Genomic DNA, 25,484 nt, shown 5'->3' with positions numbered 1-25,484 from the left:
GGTGCGAGAGCCCCCGTGCCTCATCGCTACCGCCGTTCTTCGGTGGTTGGGTTTCAATCAACCACACATCTCAGGAACGGTCAACCTGAGACTGTACAAGACTACGCATCATTTACATTCATATATATCATCCTCGTTCATCCTCTGAAGTAATACTTTACGGTGGTTCCGGAGGCTAAACAGAAAAAGAAAGACCCACAATAACATTTATGACACTTTGTATAAACTCAGTCATAAAAATAAATCTTAGTAAAAGACACAAATTGTCGTAATTTAAAATGAATAGTATAAAGCAGATAAGAATCATCATACATCGATAAAATTATTCTTAAAAACTCGCCAAAATGATAATGGTCATTGTTTTTAAAATTTCCACAGCAAAGAAATCAATAATGTCAAAAAGGACGTACATAAAAAGCATACATATATTTTAAAACATATATTTTAATGGAAACTATACGTAAGAAATACAAAAACCTCTGGAGTAAAATATTTTTCTTCCAAAAAAAGTTAAATAAAAAAAACTTAGTCAGAAATTTAAAAAAAAAAAACAACTTGAAAAACTATGTAGCTTTGATATAAAATAAATAATAATTTTAAACTCTTTAGTAATAATTCATGATTTTTGTGTGCCATTTCCATAAATAAAAACCGAAAGTTCTGAAAGATGAGAGAATTATAATAAATATAAAAATACATTGTACATTTCTTTATAAATAAAATATATTATTTTTATTTAAGATCTAGTATTAATATTTTTTTAAGGAAAATATTGTTTTGATGGGTTTTTTCTAAATGTTTATTTAATACTATTATTGCTATTATTGTGACTGTGTGCCATTACAAACATCGCATCAAATAAATTATATGTTTAAATATAATGAACCGTAGAATAAATATTGTAAATTATTTATAATTAAGAAATTTGTATAATTAATGCTTCATGAAAATTTTCGTAATTTAAGTTTCCATAGTGTCCGATCCAAAGAAAAAACAAATAAATAAATATTTAATTATGATGATTTCATTATATCTTTTACCCCATTACAAATTTGATAAATGTTATCTCTATTTTTAACGAAGGAATATTCACTCTTATATCTCTAAAATTCAAGAAAAACCATAGGAAAGAAAACTTGATCAGAGCATCAAAATAAAATGAAATTTTTTTTATTGAATCTTAATAAAATAATTAATGTCTTTCAATAAAAGATAATATATTAATTAATTAATAATTAAAACAAAACGAAAAGAAGTTACAATTTAAATTAATAACGAATAATATTGAATAAAACTTATGAAAATTCCAAAATATAATGAAACAAAAAATATTAGGAATTTTAATAGTTAAACCCCATTATCGAATGTAGAAAATAATATATTAGTAGAATCATTAAAAAATCGATAAAGAATATAACAATTCCAAAGGAATAATGAAGATTCCATCCGAGTGCAATATTCATTTTAGTTGTTCCTGTTTTCATTTCCTCCACTAAATGTAATAAAAATTATTTGTAATAAATAATAATAGTAAATTAATAAAAATAAATTGATAATAATAAAAATATCACCTTGCATTATGGTTCTCAAGCATACTGCCGGGTTAATTGTCTGTAATAACTCGATTGCTTGTTAACGAATTTTTATAAACGAGATGTTGTCTTCAAAATAAGATGCTTAATAAATTTTGTAAGAGTGATAATGTGATCTAACTAATAATTACAAAGATAATGAAGATTAAAGATTTAAGATGGCCGCAATTTTGAAATTTTTGAAGGTAACGTTTTCAAAAGTTTTATTTTGATGTCTTAGATTTGTCAAATTTAATTAAAGTAGGTTTTCACTATAAAAGGGCGGGCATCAACAGCTATGGTCATTAGCCCGGTAGAAATTGGTAGCGTATGAAAAGATTCCGCGCCTGACCGGGATTCGAATCCGGGACCTCCACACAAAATGCCGAGACGCTACCTACCTACTCAACCACGAAGATCGACAAATCAGCAATTTTGAAACAAATTATTTTTTTTTTGTCTTCAGTCATTTGACTGGTTTGATGCAGCTCTCCAAGATTCCCTATCTAGTGCTAGTCGTTTCATTTCAGTATACCCTCTACATCCTACATCCCTAACAATTTGTTTTACATATTCCAAACGTGGCCTGCCTACACAATTTTTTTCCTTCTACCTGTCCTTCCAATATTAAAGCGACTATTCCAGGATGCCTTAGTATGTGGCCTGTAAGTCTGTCTCTTCTTTTAACTATATTTTTCCAAATGCTTCTTTCTTCATCTATTTGCCGCAATACCTCTTCATTTGTCTCTTTATCCACCCATCTGATTTTTAACATTCTCCTATAGCACCACATTTCAAAAGCTTCTAATCTTTTCTTCTCAGATACTCCGATTGTCCAAGTTTCACTTCCATATAAAGCGACACTCCAAACATATACTTTCAAAAATCTTTTCCTGACATTTAAATTAATTTTTGATGTTATCAAATTATATTTCTTACGAAGGCTCGTTTCGCTTGTGCTATTCGGAATTTTATATCGCTCCTGACTTATTTTATACTTTTATAATTATTTATATATTTAAAGACTAACTTTTACTGTATTGAATGGAAAAAATTTCAAAAACTTGCACTGAAAAATGTACAACCGATAAAAAGTCTCCTAAGACTTCTTTTTCGGGGATGAAGATATTTTATTGTAATATTATTAATAAAAGTTTAAATAAATAAAAAAAAACCTATTCTTAATTTCTAAAAATCGATATTTTTAAACTTTGATCGGCTCTCTCACCCATAATATTGCCCCAAAGTATTATTTATTTATAGTTTTTTAGATACTTGCACTATTACTGTGAGATTAGAAAGACAAAAAAAATCGGCTAAAAATATGCAATAAATAAAATGATAGCTTTCTTTAGTTTTGGGGAAAGGAGAGAATTTAGGAATTTTTTTTTTTAATACTTAGATAAGCATGTACGAATTTATTGAGCATAATATTAAATGTGGTTATGTTTGCAAAATTTTTAGAAAATTGATCCAAAAGGAATTATCTTTGCCACCCCTGGAGATCTTTACCCTAAACCTTTACTGACAAATTGCCCCATATAGTTGAGTCGCTGAGTCAAATTTCATCAAAATCGGTTGATTCAGTCAAAAGTTTGACTTCAAAAAACGTCAACACACGTATGAAAATTACCCCTTTTTTGTATTTTTTTTGGGGTTCCAGGGTTATGAAACGTCGATAAATGAAAAAAAAACCATACCCCATTTTTTGACTGATTATCATACTTTCCTTCTTGCAACATAGCTCTAGAGCTATGATGCCAGGAAAGTAAAAATGTTTTGTGACTGACTTAATCAAGAATACCAACATGTATCTGTTCTTTTATCACTGATTTAAATTATAATTTAAGTAGCCACAGTATATTTTGAGCTTTTGGGGAATATGATGCAGTGTTTGAATTAGTAATAATAATGTTGATACAAGAAAACTTTTAGCTTGATATTCAGTAAAGGAGAATGTAAATAATAAATACATAATATAAGTAAATAATATTATGGTAAAAGAGCAAATATCAAAGGCTGTTGCTCATGTTTTATTTAGAGTATCGTGAGTAACCAACATTTTTGTCATAAAATTCGGTTAGTAATGGTAATCAAATTTTAACCTACTTGTTTATTTATGCAGATAAATTGACCGATTTGTGTATTTTTAATACCTGGCTGAAATATGTTTGTTTTTTCATATTTACTTTTTTCATTTATTTACAAACAGTAACACTGTAAATTATAAAATGCTGGTAATTATTAGTATCTCATTTTATCATTAGTTATTTGATCGATTTAATGTATGTACCATTCTGTATGTGCCATGTAGTACAATAATTTTTTAATCTCAACATATTTGGTATTCTACATCCTGAATTATTTAATTTTGTGTTTTAGTAGCTCTGTCTTCCATTATGGTTTTCACCCTTTGTAATTCCTTCTGTTACAAAATTCAATAAACAGAGTTGTATTAAACTATACACCAACCTTATTCCTTTTACTGCACTGTTCTATTTTCTTCTCTAATTCAGGTTAAAACCTCTTTATTTACTTTATTGTATACCCGACTCTCCTGTAATGCCATATTTGTTTTTAAGGTTTTTATTTTAATTTTATTGTTCTCTAATTTTCCTAACATGTATAACTCAATAGTCCATTATATTAAAAAAATATTTTTCTTATTGGCTGTTAGAAGAGAGGTCCTAACTTGATCTTGTGGCACTTTTTCTGTTTGTATTTTGTGATGCAGTTACAACCAGACATATTTGTCCATATTTATTAAATTTTCCAATAAGTTTCTTTGTCATTAAACAGAATGATGTATGTGTAAAACTATTTATAAAATCTTCCATATCAAAAAGCCGGTTGCTACTTTTCTTGGCCAGGAATTGAGAGGCAGGAGGGAAGCTTACACTGCCAAGCTGCCAGTGAACTTGGTCAATTCTCCACTCGTGATAAGATATGAGACTACTCTTAATCTCACCAAGCATTTCCAGTGTGATTATCAGTGGCTAGACATTAAATACTCCTCTCTCAACATTTTAAAACCTAACTATGAGGCTTATGAAGAAAAATATATATCTATACATATAATCTGTATAAATGTTATTATAGATTCATAATAATCAACTCCCACCAAAAACTACTGAAGATAAATTGATGAAAATTTGTATAGACACTCAAATTGACAGTGTATGTCCACCAAATGATCTTTTGAAATTCTGAGTTTAAAGGGTTAATATAGAGTATGGATGAAATTTTTTATATTTTTAATTTCTCTCTAAAAATGAAGCTATCAACTTGATTTTTGATGCGTCTAATCTACAAGTGAATATCTAAAAACCAATTTCGAGATTTTTTGAGATTCAACCTTGATAGGGGTAAAGGAAAGTAAAAATATGTTGAACAATGATTGCAAATTTTTCCCATTTCCGACTATGCTAAGGCTACGCCACACGAGTTTTTTCTTTTCATACTGTAAACGTAGCTACTTTTTACGCAGCTTGAAGATCCATACACAGCTGGCCACACGTACGTGTTTTATTAATATGAGCTCGTTTGTTTGTGCTCTCCAGTACAACATGAATCCATTTTCAATAAATAAAATGCTGTTAACGGGTTAAGTCCCTTATTAATTGTTTGCTTATGACGTTGTCAACATCAAAGAACATACTGGGTACATCCTATTCTAAATGACCAATCAGTAAAGGGAAAATTTACTTTAAGGGGAAATTTAATTTAGTAAGCTGAAAGGATACGTAGACAAGTTTTTTGACTATTATAGAATGTCCATATCTTCATTTTAAACACTATTATCTAAGGTTGAAGATGAAATTAGAAAAAGTGATACTGTAATGTGAAAATGAATAAGTGCAGAAGAAAAGCTAGCAGTAACTTTAAAGCTAGTGTTAATGTTTTATAACATTATTTTTACAATGCAATTTATTTTTCATAAAATTATAACTATCAGTTAATTTTAAATATTAAGAAAGGATAACACTTCTTCATAATTCTGTCTTCTTCTTCATACAGCTGTCTATCTGCTGTTGATGGTGCCCTCGTCGTGACCAATGTTGATGACAAGGTGCTGTTAACAGGGGATATTGTTGAAATGCAAGTACTCTTGCACGAATTATGATTCGGATAGCTGTACATCTGGATAAGCTGCATAAATTGAAACTGAAGCTTGTCACTTTGTTTCATCTTTTTTATATGAGACAACTACAACATCAGAAACATTTCATCTGGGTCCTACATTACTTTTGTGGGCTGTAGTTCTAAATTTGTCTTCAGAATATTGAGAATTACTCTTTCAAAAAGATCTGACTTTCACTTGTTTGGCATGTGTGAACATGACCTAGTAACAATAGCTGGTTCTATGGTTCTTATTGTTCGTGCTTCATTTACTTCAGTATTCATCATTTCATGATCAGTATTCATGTTTCCCAAAGTCCTGTTAAAAAAAACACATTCAAATAACCACCAAAGTATTAAAGTACATCCAAAAGCTTAAGAAAGAAGTTTTTTAGAATTTTTTTTTTGTCTTCAGTCATTTGACTGGTTTGATGCAGCTCTCCAAGATTCCCTATCTAGTGCTAGTCGTTTCATTTCAGTATACCCTCTACATCCTACATCCCTAACAATTTGTCTTACATATTCCAAACGTGGCCTGCCTACACAATTTTTTCCTTCTACCTGTCCTGCCAATATTAAAGCGACTATTCCAGGATGCATTAGTATGTGGCCTATAAGTCTGTCTCTTCTTTTAACTATATTTTTCCAAATGTTTCTTTCTTCATCTATTTGCCGCAATACCTCTTCATTTGTCACTTTATCCACCCATCTGATTTTTAACATTCTCCTACAGCACTACATTTCAAAAGCTTCTAATCTTTTCTTCTCAGATACTTCGATCGTCCAAGTTTCACTTCCATATAAAGCGACACTCCAAACATATACTTTCAAAAATCTTTTCCTGACATTTAAATTAATTTTTGATGTAAACAAATTATATTTCTTACTGAAGGCTCGTTTCGCTTGTGCTATTCGGCATTTTATATCGCTCCTGCTTCGTCCATCTTTAGTAATTCTACTTCCCAAATAACAAAATTCTTCTACATCCATAATCTTTTCTCCTCCTATTTTCACATTCAGTGGTCCATCTTTGTTATTTCTACTACATTTCATTACTAGAATACTAAATAAATATTATATTCGTTCTGTGCAAAATGACGAGACAAAACAATCAGCTTTGGAAGTGATGGAAGGAGAGTGTATAAGACAGCTAATTGTGGAAGAGAGGAAGGGAATTAGTGATCAGTATGAAAAAAGGGCAAAATTCCCTTATTGCTTGGAAGCAATTGATGGCAAACATATAACAATTATAAAACAGTGGGGTTCAGAAATTTAATATTTTAACTATTTTTTCTATTGCGTTAATGACTGTAGTTAATTCTAACTATTATTTCTGATAATTGATGTAGGACCTTTGGTCATGAAGGAGACTCAAATATATTGAAAACAACTTAGCTAGGTAAAAAGGTTTACCAACAAACTTTAAACTTGCCTCAGCTGTACCTTTGCCTAACAATTCGTTTGGAAAACCCGTGTCCTATGTTTTTGTAGCTGACGAAGCTTTTGCTATGTGTGAAAATGTCATGAGACTGAATCCTGCAAGGGAATTGACTTGGCAATAAAGAGCTTATAACTCTAGGCCATCCAGAGCATGGCGTTGCATTGAATGTGGATTTGGCATATTAGCAAATAAATGGCACATTCTTTATCAACCAATTGATGTTAGTACTAATATGGGTCACATCATTAACCAAGCATGAAGTGTGCTTCACAATTTCGTAAGACAGCGAGATAGTTACCCTGTCATGCACACTAGAAAGTATTCCTGCAATTGGAACAAGAGGAAACAACATTGAAGCTGAGACCAGAGACAGTTTCAAAAGTTACTTCTGTTCTGCAGTTTAAGTGCCCTGGAAAAATCATTCTTGCAACATTGCAGCATAGGAACTTTATTGGTCCAAGTACACAGTACAAGCTACTAACTAGTAAAAGCAATAATTTTGTATCGAATTCTTTAAAATTGTGTACTAGTAAGTTTTGTATAATGCCCTCTTGTAGGCTATAACTATCACCTACTTAAAATTTAGATTATATCTTATAACTTAAAAATAAAATTTAATTTGTATTACTACTTATCAACGTTAGATTTTATGTCCATCTGTCATCTCATCCATCTGGTTGCATTTTTCACTAATAACATTCTTGGTTACAGCGATCCAAGCATCTCTTTTCAGTTCACGGTTTTTAAAATCATTATGTCTGGTATCAAAAAGAAATGGATATTTTTAAATTTCAAAAATGATAGGCTATCCAAGTTGTATTCCATGATATAATTATTTTAAGTATAAAAAATTGAAGAAAAGAACACACGAATATAGCAATATCAGAAACAGTGATCTACAGCAAAGTGTTTTCATATGCATGGGGCCAATCACTGGACTTGAAAAATAGGTCAGATTGTATTCACCAGCAGGTGACCTTGAGAATGCCACAGCTGAGCCCCATGCCAACGGGATAACAAGCTGACAATCTGACCATGCCTTTGCTACAGCAGCTTGTCTATATTTTGAGCTTGTTTTCACACTGCGTTTTGGTTTGAAAAAAGTTCATGTGACCATAGCCTAAATGAGATATTCACTTGATTTGGGCTTGCAAATACTCTTCAGATAAATATCTAAAAACCATTTTCAGCTTTTTTGAATTTTGATTTTTTAAAGGGTGAGAAGGTGTATGGTGTGACGGCTCAAGCAACACAACCATTGCCACTGTTACTGTATATGCGACGCGACTGGCTCTAGTTCCACCTGCCTCCAGTTCCTTGACTAAAAAACAAAATAAAAAAAATTGATCGTGACAGGGATGCTAGTACATAAATATATACATATATACTTTTCCCCTGTGAGCATCAGAATTTACTACGTTTAAAAAATTATAAATATAATTTTTTATTATTGACCTTTTCTTCATATGATATTCTTGTTGTAGGTGTTTTCCCCATAATATTATTTTTTTGTTAAAATCAATAATCTCATCTCAAATAAATCTCACTGTTTACATTATTACTAATGCACAAACAACATATTTCAACATATTTGACACAATACTCCAGCAAATGTTGGTTTTTGGGTAGTTTATGTTTATAGTTGTGGTTTAATTTTTTATTCAGTTTTATGAGAAACAATTGCAAATTTTTTATAATATTAAATTTGTTAATAATTATAAAATAAGCTTCTGTTTGAAAATTTATAAAAATATTTGAATAATCTTTATTTAATAAAATAACTATTTTTACCAGTATTTATTAAAGTGAAACTGATAAGATTGTTGAAATTTCAGTTAAGCTTACTTTCTTCCTACACAAATACAATGAATTAAATTCAACTTTTTTAATATCCTGAAAATTTACTTTTCAATATTAATATTTTAATAGAAGTCATACCTTTTATAACAAAATTTAATTTTGAATTTGATATTCTTTCATTATTATTATTATTATTATATATTTTGTTTTAATCAGTTTAGTTTAATACCTCAGTTTTTTATAATGTCTCCTTACTACTTATGCTGAAAGAGCAAACAAGTAGATTCAGTCTGGAGTTCAATTATCAATTTTATTTAGTAGCTTTCATCCCTCACAATAATATTGAATCATTAATCACTCTCAAATAAAAGTATTTGGAGTATTTTTTAACAATTTTATTGTATATAGCATAAATCTTTATAGTGTAAACAATTTTTCAATTTTATCAATTCAAAAGTATTTGTTTTTTTTTAATCAAATTCTGGTAAGAAGTACTGCAATAAGTTCCTACTTAAAATATAAATAATTTTAAATGATTTTTTTCATTTTGCTATAAATTTATTGTACTGATTTTTAAAGATGCCAATCTTTATCAAATAAATAAAAGAGCTATTATTTATTGGTTAAAATTGAGGTAAATGTAATATTTTTAATCGTATGGATAGAATTTGCAATAACAGTAATGATAGTATTTCTGTTACGTAGTAAACAATATTTTTATGGTGTTTTATTGCATAATAAATTTCCTTGGGATCACCTAATTGAATTCATTTGAAACAAAATCAAACCATACTGTCTTGCTTTTAACCCCTTAAAAGATATTAACCTTGTCATCATAATAAATTATTTGTTATGCTTACATACTCCCATCTGAAATATATTATCTTCTCTTGAAGCTCCCTCAAAAATTCAGAATGATTTTACATAAAAAAATGGGCTATCAGATCATTGTTTGACTTCCACATGTATCAATGTATGAATCATGTGGACCAATATTGAAAAAAAATTTTATGTTAACTTCCTTGCATTTATATTTAAAACTGTACAATTATTGCTAAAAAAAGTAATCTCTTATTCCTTTTTTAAAATATATCCACCTCCATCAAACAAGACAACAGAACTTTTTGTGTAACTCAGCGTAATAATTTGGCTTATTCAGAACCTATTATTCTTCCATTCTCAGTTTTAATAAATTACTGATCCATTTAAGAAATGTTCACAACAATTTATTTAAAATACAGTTAAAAGGTTTTTTTATACTAACTCTATTGATGAACTTTTAAATAGTGCTCATTAACAATTTAAAGAAAGAACAGAATTTTCTGCATTTCCATTCAACATGCATATAAATATGTGCTCAAATAATTTTCACGCCTTCTGGATTGTAATTTATTTTGTTGTTATTTTTTATATTTAATACCTCCATGTATTTACATTAATATTGTTTCACTTTTTTTTCATTCATTAATACAGTTGTATTATTAATTGTATATTTTGATTCTGATGCTGCTCTGAGCAAGGTTTTATTACAGTTTCCCTTGATTCATCCAAGCAAATGCTAAAACAGTTCCTATTACATAAGGAATAAGGAAAACTCTTTGTTTAATCTGAACCCACAAACACTTATTTAATTGTAGTTTTTAAAGTAATTTGTGTCTATTTCTATCTGACAAGGTAGTTAATATTTGTTTCATTTTAGCTATATTATATCTTGGTTACATTCTTTGTTTGCTATCACATTTAATTGCATTTCAGTCAGTTTTTTATGAAATTTATCTCCTGAGAGAAGTTTATGCTATAAGACATGTAGTACACATTCATAGTTACTTACCCACAATTTTAGAAAGAATATTACATAAAAAATAGAAAAAAATTATTTCATAAAATACCAACCATAATGTACACAACATTTTAGATTCCTAGGAAAGAAGTTTACTGTTTTGCTTTTAAAACTACAAAGTATACAAAATGTACACCATACTGTCATAACATATTCTGACAACCTAGAAGTAAACAAAACAAACAGTCACTGTGATAAATTCTTCATTTAGCAAATTGTATGCATTTCAACCAAACTTGAAAGGGAAACGTTAAAGCAATGCACACTATAATTAGAGTCAATCTTAGAAAAAAGAATCATCCCAAAAATAGGACTTACATAGGACATACATTTTGATTACAACATACAAAGCACATAGTACACACAATTCAAGATTTAAACGTGCTGTAAAATTTAGAAATACATTAACTTTGATAAAAATAACATTTAATTAACAGACTCAACATAGATCAAGTGTATTATTCAAGTACATACGGAAGGGATTTCTGAACCTTTTTCAGAAGTATTGCTATTAATAGCAGTGCTACTGGAAACTCCACTGACAAAGAACCTGCATAATTAGCCATTAAAAATCTGAAAAAATAATTAACATATATTGAGAGCCTTTAATAATTTTTCATTTTTTTGTTTAAAGGTCTTAAGCATATTGTGTTATATTAGAACAGTGAATAAATTTTAATATCTATTATTGAAATTTCTACAGTGCAAAAGGATGTAATTAGTTTACATTGTTCTTGCCGTTAAAGAAGCAGTATCTTCTTCAGATGAATAGGATACTATCATCTTATATGGTAAAAAAGAGCTTAACATAATATTTTATAAATGCCAGAACTCAATTGCTTAAAATAGGATATAATAAGAACTTTATTTTTGTTACAATTTACAACATAGCTCGAGGAGTAGGTCCATAGTACATAAATTATTTAACAAAAAAGTTGACAACACAGTTGTAGTACTTTCCCATCATGTGGCTAAAGCCATGCGATACATGTGTTGTTTCTGACGCACGGGTTACACACACATACACATTCAACTTCATTTAAATTATTTATCATTTTAATTAAATATAACATTTTTTCATTTATTTAATTCAATGATTCTAAATAAAGAGCACGCACATATTGTATTTAATTCACGTGTGACGGTACTAACGACGAAGGTCAGCACTAACTAAACTAATATAACTTCACAACTTAAGTAGAACAAATTTTGCTTGTATAGTCGGCAGACTGATGTAGCCACAAAGCTTAACGCACCAGGTACTGAGTCAACCAGGTGATTGAGTTTGAGACCCTACCAGAACAAGTTACCTTTTTACAGCTTAAATATTATTCATTTATTTAATTCTGCCACTCCCCTGTGATGTCATAACATAGATGATTATAATAGCATTTTTGGGATGGGAGGGTGCGATTTTGCAAAAATTGTTGTTATTTTTTAATTTTTAATAAATGTGCCTAAGAAAAATATGACAATTAGACCAAATCTCTAGTTACTGATGGTGACCTTCCTGTACAGCCTCACTCCCTTACCTTTTAAGTTGGAAATTTAATGACATCAATGCCCCTTATACAGAAGTAATCTGACCAAGTTAGGTCAAAATCAATCCAGTAGTCCAGGAGGTATAAGGTGATTTAGAGACCAACACCAAACATATGTACATATGAACATTACCATCCAAAAATTTCCACCCAGTTTTTTTTTTATATTTTTTGGTTCCTTAGGTGTCAAAATGTCAATATCCAGTGAAAACTGCATATGTCCAAAATGGACTGATTATAATACTTCCTCTTCTAGAGCTACAGCTCTGCTATATTGCTATCTAGAAGGAACAGTAAAAGATTATTGGTGTATATTAAAACACTTACAACAATAAGCCAAAATTAAAATTAAGCAACACTTTCCTTAATTTCAAACTTGAAATAGTATAAAAAAATACATCCTTTAATTTCTGATAAACATAGTAATCACAATAACCTCCCATGAGTACACAAGATTGTTATCTCACATCTGATACAGATAAATAAAAATTGCTGCCTGTGTGCATTTGAAATTTTGTATTCAAAAAAGTTTGTATAAATAATTTTTTTTATCACCATCACATACCTTTTGACTTCATGGATAAAATTCATATTTATAAGATTACAAACAAGTCTAAAGTTTTTATTACATGAGAAAGATCATTCTTGCTAATTTTAAAATATTAAAAAATTAAAAAAAAGAACATTCTGGAGAAATCAAAAAACTTTACGTGGAAATGCAAAAAACATCCTTCAGTAGCTTTTGTTAAAAGTGTAATTAAATATAAAATTTTTACTAAAATGTAACAAATATTTTGATACATTCAAGTTCTTGGGAATAAAGCAAATCACTACCTTTTGATAGTTTCCTTAAAAGATTATACTTATCCGATAGTAAGTTGCTCTTGTTAATAGAACCAACCATGTGAGAAATTAGGATTGTGGGATCCCTAGCTGTTGTATCTAAAGTGTCTATAAACCTCTACAAGTACTTAATAAATCTATGTTTATTAATTCCTTAGTCAGATAAGTTAAATTCAACTCTAAAATCAGTAATATGCAATCTTATAATTTATCTACAGTTTACTTCCTGTTCTTTATTTTTACATTATAATTTCATAAATTTATTTCATGTATTTTTATGTGAAGTAGGACCTACAGGGTAGAATGTAAACTTAACTGTTATTTAAGAGTTGTTGGATTAATTTCTTATTTGATTTTTCTAAAGCAAGTTATATTTATTTATTTTTTTTTTAAAATCAAAATTGAATTAATATATGAAAAGTATGTACTTAGAGTTAAATTAAATTGCAATTTTCTTTCAATAATTAAATTATTACTATAGCAAATAATCAATTCTGTTAGATTTTAAATTCTTATATATATTCTCTGGCAAATATTATCATAATTGTTATCACCAGTGTTAATAAATTTCTTTATAAATTATCATTGCCTGCGATAAAATTCATGTTTTTTTTAAATTCTTTCATCTATTGTAATATAGAAGTACAGTTAACAGCATCTATTGCCAATAATGTTTTCACCTAATAAATGTCTCTATAATAATTAATCTTTGTTTTATATACCAGTGTTCTATTTAAAGAGAATTTGCAATTATTCATTTAATTATATGCTGGTACCATATATCTTAAGTTAAATAAGGATATGTGAATATTATCTTAAAAATAAATAATACTTTGTTTTTTTTCTTTTACAACCAAATTAACAAATATCCTATTCTAGGAATTTTGTTTAATTTTGTCGCTTTTTCGAATATCAGTTACTTGCGTCGTAGCTTAGTGTTGTTATTACATTAAAATTCGTATTTTTAACGGACTACTGTGTTTAGATAGTAGTTTGAAATAACTCCGATAGGTAGTGCTGTTCTGACAATTGGATTTATTTACATTATGACTTTTATAAAGTGAAAGGTTAAATTTTATGAAGTTCCGTAATGTTTTGTAAGTTTCTTAATGTTCAGTATTAATTGTAATGATTTTGCAGCCCCAACCCTTTTCGTTAAAAAATTCTATTCCGCCTAATACTGTGATTAGAGAGTGGTGTGAATTAAATCAGATAGGTACTGCTGTGGTTTTGCGATTTGGATTTATTTACATTCTGACTTTTATAAAGTGAAAGATTAAATTTTGTGAAGTTCCTAATGTTCAGTTTTTTAAGGTTTTATGAAACTTTCACTTGTGTTCATTAAAACTGAATGTGTACTCAAATCTAGCAATTGCAAAGCATTACCGAGTCTGCTAGAATTGCGCACTTATTGAGAATATTATATTATATTATTACTTATTGAAATAACGTTTTTAAGTGTAATTAAAAAATATATATTGTTCAAATTTGTAACGTGCAGTATTGAAATGAGTATTTTACATCAATTTTAATAACAATGCATTCAATAACAATCAACTTAACCTACAAATTTAAATTGTAAGTTCTCATTTAATTCTATGCAACTTATGAAGTATTGAACGGCTCTTTGAAAATAAAAATGTAAGTTTGTAAAATAAATTATAACATTTATAAAATTAAAAATATAAGTTACTTATAATAGTTATAGTTATAATAGTTATAGTAATTATAATAATTATAGTTATAATAGTTATAGTAATTATAATAATTATAGTTTAAAGTATATTTAAAAAATTGAAGTTATAATTTTTGTAGCTGATTAATTTTATAAAAAAAATTGATAAAATAGATGTTAAAATAAAGAATGAGAAAAATGATGAAAATTTCTACTAAAATGTTAACTACGTTGCTTTTTCAGCGCTTTAATTTTTTTTATTAATTGATTAATTAAGCTATCACATGGTTATGAAACTTCAAAATTATTAAATTAAAAAAAAATGTAGGAGGTACTTTTTTAGAATGATCTTAAGTGAAAATTAGCAGTAATGTGGGTGAAAATTTATTAATTACACTAATTATTAATTTTACGACGTTTCCATTTTTTAATTCAATTTTCATCGGACATCTCAATATTTAGTGAAAAAAATATTAACCATACTACACATAATTAATCAATAAACCCATTACAATAATACAACAATCACAAACTAATAATAGTCATATAAATGAAATTTCGTCCACATTCCTGGTAATTTTAACATAAATAAGTTACTTATATTTATGTGTTGTGCATTTATTACAGAACAATGCCAGGTCAGGACAACGTCTGTCGGGTCCGCTAGTTATATTATAAAACATGCATACATGATTTCTTTATTTTTACACTGTGCAATACACAATAACAAACTTATTCTTACTAAAACGTTCTTAAAAATTTCTATAAATTTTGGAGCCTTTTGGATTTAAATACCTAATTAAGGGGGCGGTGAATTTCGCCTATTCCCCAGGCGGCTGAAATCACCAAAAATACACCACTGCCTGTACTTATACATGTAAACTGTAATAATACAAGTTTCGGGTAATTGCTATAGTTTCCAATCATAATAATATTTAAAATTTAAAAAAGAAAGATTAAAAAATATGTACACAAAAGATACTCATATATATACTTAGAACATTTGTTGCGACAGTGTGTGCAATAAAAGTGCTGAGTGAAGAAATTCAGAAATATAAAATAATATGAAGTCATTTAATAAAATTAAATTAAAAAGTCAAAAGTAAAATCAATAATAAAAACAAAATAGAAATCCATGTGAACCAGCTAGCCAAAGTTATGTGACTGTACTGAGTTGAAGTATTATTATGAATTCATAAAAAAAGTATTATAAAATGAAGTATTATTATGAATTCATAATACTTAAACTCTGTAGTCACATAAGTTTGGCTACTTTAGTCCACATAGATTTCCATTTTGTTTTTATTGATTATAATTTTGACTTTTTAATTTAATTTGATTAAATGACTTCATATTTTTTTATATATATGCAATTTTAAATTTAATTTTAATTTAAATTTTAAAAAAAATTAGAATTTAAAAATTTTTAGTTTTAATTTTAATTTGGTAAAAGATATTTTAACAGTTTGAAATTTTAAATCTTATCTACAGTATAGGATTTTTAATTTCACCTTTAATGTTTAATCTGGTACGAATGATTTGAAAGATTTTAGAGAGCAGCTGATGATGCGAGGGACTCGCGAAAGCGCTCTTGCTTAAATTATGGAATAAGGTAGGTCATTCTATTTTATTTTATTATTCTGTACTTGGGTTGATCGGATTAATAAAACACACACACACACACACACACATACACACAGTGATTCAGGCAAAGGGAGAATTTTGAAAATTAAATATTACTATGAAAAATTCTATTAAACAAATTTATTTACAACATTTAAATAGAAAAATATACCTTTTAAGAATACATACACAAGATTTATTTTTTGAAGATCACATCTTGCAGATGAGCTTGAGATGAGTGTCTCTAGATTCCTGATTCCTGTAGCCTCGTGAGTGAAACTCTGCATGTTTTTATAAAATTTTCACACAGGAATTTCAGCAATTGCTGTTTGAATCTTGGCGTTTAGTTTTATTGTCATAACTGGTCGACTACTATACACATTCCTTTTAAGGTGACTCCACAAAAAGAAAATTAACACCGACAAATCAGGAGCTCTGGGAAGCCATGGAATATCACCATTTCTTGAAATTATACGGTTGCCAAATAATTGTCACACAGTAACCAACGATATTTATATTGTGTGGAGTGTTGATTCATCTTGTTGAAACCAAGATCATATAGTGTTATAAATAAAATTTGTGGAAATGTTCGTAATTTTTGCGCAAAGTTTTTCAACACGACGACGTATCGATCTGATGTGAGTGTAGTCGTGAGGCATTCTCGTTTTCAAAAAAATAAGGGCCTATTATGCCATATGATTACACAGCACACCACTCGGTGGGCGCTGGTGTAGCTGTGTAGGATTCGCTTATGTCCAAAAATGAAAATTTTGTTTATTAACAAATCCGTTAAGGTGGAAATGGGCTTTCTCCGACATCCAAGTTTGTTAACAAAGGTATCCTCATTTATTTTTACCACTGTTCGTTCACAGAATTGCTGAACATTACGTGATCGTTTGATTTCAGTCCCTGGACCTCTTTCTTTTCTTTCTTTTTCCTGTTTAGCCTCCGGTAACTACCGTTTAGATAATTCTTCAGAGGATGAATGAGAATGATATGTATGAGTGTAAATGAAGTGTAGTCTTGTACATTCTCAGTTCGACCGTACCTGAGATGTGTGGTTAATTGAAACCCAACCACCAAAGAACACCGGTATCCACGATCTAGTATTCAAATCCATGTAAAAATATCTGGCTTTACTAGGACTTGAACGATGTAACTCTCGACTTCCAAATCAGCTGATTTGGGAAGACGCGTTAACCACTAGACCAACCCGGTGGGTTAGTCCCTGGACATCTGGATTTCAGTTTCTCGAATCTGTAACTTGTACGGATGGTTAAATAACCCCTGCGACAGTATTCTTCGAATCCTTGAACTATGCGACTGTATAGACACTGCATGTAACAAATTGAACGGTGGGGGCTTCTTATGTCAATAGTTCAAACCTGTCTCGATATTGTCTGGCGAACGATCGGTCTGTGTACCGCCTGGAAGTTTATTTTTTATTGCTGCATCTGTTTCCTCAAAATTACTTATTCATCTGCTAATTGCGTGTTAGGAGTACACGATCGTAGAATCATAAATTAAAATGGCGGCAAAATTCTCTTCGCGTACCCTCCGCTCTTATTATTTTTATAAAAAGCTATCATGATAAAAGAACGTTTTACACCACTCAAAAAATCCACGATAATTAAATGGTAAGATGGCGTGAGCTGGTTTTAATAAGTTATTCAGTGCTGACAATCGTCCAACACAAATTTCAAAATTTCCCGTTTCTCTGAATCACTCTATATAAAATACATACACGCACATATTAAAACTCAAACACACACACACAAACAGGAAGGACACATCCAGGAAGGATCAGGTAAAACAGAAAATAGAAATAACAACAGAATCATCTGTTCTATCATATACAGAACCTTCATGAAGAAAATAGGTGTTCCGACCGACGATGTTCTAAGGAAGAACAAAGCAAGTTTCGGCAGCAAGTGTAAAAATTCGAATGACTGAGTTATTCATATACATATAAGTTATTATTCATATACATCTTATTTCGATTATATTATTAAAATATTTATGTGTATATATATATATATTGAAATTAATATTTAATATCAATAGTAAATTAATTAAACTTGATTTAATATAAATTTGGCTTCCCCCGGATTTACGTTACTTGCTATTTAGAACTTGTGCTAGAGTAAAATTGTTTATAACCAGTGATAAAAGGTTTTTGTTATAGTTTTATGATGATGAATGACTAATAATGATAATTACATTTTTTAATTAATTCACTTTTATAATTTGAATTATATAACTTTTAATTAACAAGTATTATTTTTTGTAATTATATTTTATTTTATTTTATATTCACTATCACTCAAAAAATAGTAACATTCAAATATATTAAATGTACTCAATGCAACATCGGAAATTGAAGATCTCTCAAAATTAATTATTTGATGTATTAAGGACATTCCCAAAAGAAATTAAAATATTTTTTAAGAAAACGATAGAATTTTTGCAATTTTTAACTTTTTTTTTAATTTAAATTTTTTACAAATTTTGGAATTAAAAATGTTTAGTTTTAATTTTTATTTTGATTTTAATTTGGTAAAAGATCTTTTAACAATTTTACATTTTAAATCTTATGTGTAGTGTAGGATTCTTAATTTCAATTTTAATGTGTAATTTGGTACGAATGATTTGAAAAATTATATAGAGCAACTGATGATGCGAAGGAATCGCGAAAGCGCTCTTGCTTGAATTATGGAATAAGGTAGGTATCATCCTATTTCATTTTATTTTATTATTCTGTACTTGGGTTGATCGGATTAATATAATTTGTTTAGTGCAGTTGAATATGATTCTCGAAAGGATCGATTTTAGAAAAAAAATTGTACGTATATATGAAAAAAAGATTATGTAAAAATATATATATTCACATCAGTTTGATAAAGAATAATAAGGAATCCGCAATCTAAATTTGTAACAAATGTAAAATTTATATACTCTTTGGTATCTTACTATTTATAAAATAAGTAAATTGAAGAGCATAAACAATAATTTTGATTCTGTTAAAAATTTACAATAATTAACGAAAATTAATTCAAAATTAAGATATATGGCAGTGAAATTGTAATTACATAATCAATAATAAACTTTATACAAGAATTATTACATAAGGACTAGCTTATACTGAATGTAAAAAGAAATATTGCTTACATTGTTCTCTGTTCTCGATCAATTCACCGAACAGCATCTTTCACTTAGCGTAAGACACAACACTGTTGAAAAAAAATATATACTCTTGACGTACTCTTCCCTTGCACGCTTCGAATGTTATCGTACTCACTTTTAATGTTATCGAAGACATTCCAATTCGCTAACTCAGGACAGTATTTATACTCGGACTTAGAGATTGCTCTGACGGAACAGAAGCCAACCTATCTCCCAGTTTATTCAAGCTTAATGGTTATCAAAACACAATTAATGTCCCGACTGCTATTTTATCTTCTAGAATTTTCCTTCTACACAATTCTAAAAAGTTTTTTCCATTGTTTTTTTTTTTTGTAGATTTTTCTCTTTTTAAATCCGTTTGTTTCTTTATACTCTTCATTTTCTCTCACTTTCTTGTTTTCGTGCTTTCCATACGTGACACACCGTGTATATTTTATAGATAAGTTTTAAATTAAAAATATACTTACTATAGAATAGCGGGAACAGAAATCAAAAGAATACTATTGAATCCATAAACCGAACCTGATAATTGTTAGCATTTATTTCTAAAATTAAAATGCTAGAAGATTCTAAATCATTCGAAACTCTTATGCCACAATCCGTGGAATAAAGGTTTATTCCACAGAATAGGCTGTGATAAATTTCATCCAGAATTTAAAAAAAAAAAATCATTCAGACGTGTGACTTTGAGGTAAGCTAACGACTAATAAACATTCTGAATCGTGAAGCTAGATAATTCGTTTTGCTTATAAAGAAGAGTAAGTTGATTAGAAAAAAAAACAAGAAATAATTTTCTCTTTCAATGAAAGTTCGTCATTAATACGGTTGTTTTTATTTACAAATTGATAGAATATAAAGTTTTGGAAAGATAAGTAATTTTTTTTAGTATATTACGAAAAGTAATTTAAAAACTTTGTTCATTACTTAGACTACTTTGAACTATTGATAACTTAAGCATGCAGTCGTATGTAACCCATTTGCAAAAAAAAATAATAAAAAACAAACATATTTTTGGTAACTTTTTCGAAAAACATACGCTCGGCACTTCGTGTGGAGGTCCCGGGTTCGAATCCCGATCAGGCATGGTATTTTTTCATTCTCTACCAATTTCTACCGGGCTAATGATCAAAGATGTTCGCTCTTTCAACAAAAAAAAATTCATTTGGTCAAGGGTATCAATTGGTACCCAAAATTATTTATTAAGGATTTTGGTTTTTGTTAAATATTTTGTTAATACTGCATAATTTTTAAGATGAAAACTTTTTTATCAAGCTGGTCAAATTAGACCAAATATTTTACTAAAATTTTTGATTTTTTGCAGTTCTGGGTAAAATCTGCTTTCTGCACCCGGTTAGCCGAACCAATAAAAAAATTAGTTTTAATATAATTAACGATAATGTTAAATTATTAATAACTGATATTTAACAATAGTATTCATTTAATTTTATTTATATTGTTTTATTTAATAAAATTATTAACTTGATGACATAAATATTGTTTGTTTTTGGCATCGGTAAAGACTGAATAATAATAATGATAATTACAATTTTATTTAAAATTAGCAGATCCGGCAATGCTTCGCTATTGCTAGATTTGAGTATATATACATATAGATTAAATAACACGATTGAAAATTTGATAAAACATTGACAAAATGAAATTACGAACTTCACAAAATTTAACCTTTCCCTTTTTCCCCATTTTCATTTTTATCATGTTCCCTGTCCCAATTTTCCCCCTTTCCTCCCCCATGTTCCCTTTCCCTTATTTCCCTTTCCCATTTCCTCTTTCTCCCTTTTCCCTTTTATTTTTCTCCTTTCCCCTTTCCATTTCCTTTTATCGTTTTTCCTTTTCCCCGTTTTCTCCTTTTTATTTTTCCATTTTCCCCTTTTTCCCTTTTACCTTTTTCGATTTTTCCCTTTCTCTCTTTTTCCCCGCGCGTAAATTGGTCCAGTAGGTTTTTGGTCTATAGCGGACGGACAAATATATCGGAAACATTGAAATGGAATTGTAAAATATTTAGTATAGCGTCTGTTGCTTTTACATCCAACAGATAGCGCTGTTTTTCAAAAAAAGCATGTTTTTACCTATCAAAGGTGTGACATTTTGGGTGCATAAGTAGAAGGTATATAAAAACACGCGCGTATTCGAATGCAACGTTGTATCAAAATTTCAAAGTAATCGATGAAGAACTTTAAGAGATTTAAGATTTTGAACAAACGAACATATACATTTTTATTTATATAAGTTAATTTTATATAACATTTTAATTTTAATTTATTATTTCCATTTTAAAGTTTGTTGGACATTAAGAGTAGCAAAGGAAAATTTTGCAGTTTTTAAAAACTGAGTCAATTTTAAATTTGCCGTAATGCGTTTATTTTGCTCCAAAGAGATATGCAATAAATATGTTAACTATTTGAAGACTTAGTTATTTATACGGCAATTTTGTTTACAATTTACAAAACAGTGATCGTTTGACACCGTATCCACACTGATGTATCACAACAAACTTTTACTAGGACCTTTTTTTACTTCAGTCATTGTACCATGATTTGCACAAGATAGTTACTTAAGAAAAACCATCGGTATGGTAGAACTTTTAGACATTATTTATGTCATTGTAATGAAATTATTCAATCATTGCATGAGATTATTCTTAACACGTAACCAAAGAGATTGTCTAATTATTTAAATTGAATTTCACTTCTTTTACATAATTCTTTTGAATGTGAAATCATCATGAATTATATTTGAATATAGAATATTTATTGGAATATTTCGTAACCTCTAAAAGAATTACTCGATTTACTCTTCCTATTTTCCTTAATCATTAGTTGCTGTGATTTGCGCAAAGTGAGGGGGACGCTTCTTCGAAGAAGTCTCAAGGAACAAATTGCGTGGATTTAGCTTGATTTATTTCCTGCTTTATTAAATAAAGTTAATAATAATCACTGCTTGCACGTACGTAAGTTACGTATTGAATGCAAAGCCGTTTAATACGTAACATCCATCACCATCTCATTTTGATTTCTATAATAAACAAACCGTAGAATAAAAAATTTATTTTATTATAGTTCAGTTCCAGTTAAATTCTTTCTGTAGAGGGAGTCGTTAAATTTATTTCTCTTCATAGCCTTTGAATTTATTACCATAGAATACGTAATTTACAATATTTTTTGTTTGTGTTTCTGTACGTGTTTTACGTGTTCTCTTATATTTTAGCGAGTAGTGTACTAATTATCTATTAACTTCTCAACTAATAAGGTTAAGAATAATAATATAGAAATACTAGCATCCTCAATGCGGCTTCGCCCGCGCTTTATGGTTACTTACGTATCCCGTCGTGTTCAGGGATTGTTTAGCCAGTCGCTCGCCCTTCCCGTCTAGCCTAGACACCTGTGTTCATTAAACTCATGCTTATGAGAATAATAATGATAACAATTAAAGCCTATTCAATTTATAAAAACTAACAGTATATTGTTATTTCTTCAGAACCACAGTTTGATCACTACAGGACCCACTAATTGGGTTTTAGATTTCCCGTCGCAACTTCGTTTGCGAAATACATAATCAGCATTGCAGACATAAATTACCATCAAAATGTTACCAAACTTCATAAATATTGATTCAATAGCGTAGCATAAAACGGCAAAAATGTAAAAACCAATTATGTTTTTACCCCTTAAAATATTAAAATTAAAAAAACCCGAAAGTGTTAGATATTTATTTGAAGAGTATCTGCAAACCCAAATTGTGTGAATGTCTCGTTTAGTATACTCGGAAATTAGGAAAATTTGTAATCATCGTTCAAATGTTTTTTACCCCTTTCAAGGTCGAATTTAAAAAAATCTAGGAATTGCTTTTAGATATTCGCATGAAGATTACACACACCAAAAATCAAGTTTATATCTTCATTTTTTACCGAGAAATAAAAAAAAATAGTAAATTTCATTATTTCACCATATTAATCCTTTAAAATCGAAATTTCAAAAAATCCTTTCTTAGTGTGCACATACACCGTAAGAAGAACTTGTACACAAATTTTCATTAGATTATCTTTAGTAGTTTTAGCTCGGCGTTGGTAATCAGTCTGTCAGGACATGTTCTTTTGTGTAAAATAGATTTTATTTTTTGTATTATTGTATTGGTTTGTAACAGTAAAAATTTCTAATAACTTGATATAAAAAATTTTCCCATTTAACTTCGTGTTCAACTGTAGCATAGAATGAAAACAAAAATCACTATATTTTAAGAAAGCTAGTGAACGGAAGCACCTAAAGAAGCCGTCCAATCAGTGTGTGCATGCGTACGGGATGGAGAATTACGCTCACGTAGTTTAGGTCAGTAACGCCCTCGGATATCGGTGAGTACCAACAATTGAAGACCTGGATTGCAGGTTCTTGTAATAAAAAATGTATATAATGAATGAATAAAAGTGCTTGCGTTTACTTTCTGGTATTAAACATAACGAATTTCATATCGATAAATATTTGTTTGTATATTTAAGAGAGGTTTGGCAACCTAAAACTGGAGTCAATTTGTGAGTCAGTTGGGAAGTGTGTGTCCAGTTACATACAGTAAGCAACATGAAACCGAACCCATAACATAACCGCTGCAGAATCGGTAGGTTATGTTTGAATAAGATTTTATGTATGATACGGATAAATTAAATTTAAAAAAACGTAAAACGAAATCTAATTGTTGCATTTATTTACTTTATTGTTAGAAAAGATGTTCAAAATGACCACCCTGGGCATCGATGCACTTTTGTGCTCGACTGATCATATTGAGAGTCGTCTGACGCAAAACGGTTTTAGTCAGTTGCGTTGATTTCTCGTTGAATGTTCACCTTCAGTTCATCAGTATTATGGGGATTAGATGCATAAATTCTCTCCTTTAAGTCTCTAAAATTCTCCTTTAAATTCTCTCCAAAGGAAAAAATCGCAAGTAAACAACTCTGGGGAACGTGGAGGCCACCGTCCTCTGCTGACAGCTGGTATATTTGTGAAAGCTGAATCTATTTTATCAGTGAAACCTGAATCTATTTTATCAGTGAAACCTTTGATGTGTGACACGTTGCCCCCGTCTTGTTGGAAAACTGTATTCTTTTTCATTATCAGTTAATTAAGCATAGAATTCTTCGAGAATTGTGAGATAAATTTGGGTATTATCCGATAAAAAAATATTGGTTCCATATATGATTACCGGAAACGGCACATCAAACACCAATTTTTTCATCGTGAAGTGGACGCTCCAATATCTCATGAAGATTCCTCGCCATCCAATACGAGGTGTTCTGCGAATTAATATGGCCGGATAAATGAAACCATGCCTCGTCTGACATGAAATACGACATCGGGTCTATCTGTTCATCAACAATGTTTTCCAGAAGTCAGTAGCAATAATCAAGTCATTTCGGTTTGTCTATCTCTTTCAGCTGTTGCACAGTTGTAACGCGGTATGGTTTCAATTTTACATTTTATGAAGAATTTTACTAGAAGATGTGTATTTAACACCAGATTGTTGGGATAACTTGCATAGTGTTTTTTTTTTTTGGACTGACAGTAATTCTCCTTTCGATATCGGAAATGGCCTGTGTAGTCCTAACGGAAGGTTAAATATTTCGTTTTGGTCTAAATGGGAATTGAAATACCGATCTTTTCTCTAAATGTAAAACGTTAATTTGTCTTGGTTAGTTGTGGAATATGAGTTTGTTTTTATTGCGTTTTCTTAATTTACATCATTATAGTAATAAATATGCCTATAGTGGATGTATTATATATAATGCAAAACGTGCAGAGATACACGTACATAAATACAAACCAAACTCACAAATCCCTGACAA

General features: G+C 29.3%; 1 protein-coding gene across 1 annotated transcript in view; it reads left to right on the top strand.

The window, feature by feature from the left end:
- LOC142319921 (uncharacterized) overlaps positions 1-25,484 on the top strand; it is a 109,502-nt gene that overhangs the window by 62,427 nt on the left and 21,591 nt on the right. The window lies entirely within an intron of this gene.

The sequence above is a fragment of the Lycorma delicatula genome, chromosome 2, assembly GCF_047948215.1.
Source record: "Lycorma delicatula isolate Av1 chromosome 2, ASM4794821v1, whole genome shotgun sequence".
Taxonomy (NCBI): Eukaryota; Metazoa; Arthropoda; class Insecta; order Hemiptera; family Fulgoridae; genus Lycorma; species Lycorma delicatula.
The sequence above is the reverse complement of the archived record's forward strand: the minus strand, read 5'-3'. Positions and strand labels throughout refer to the sequence as shown.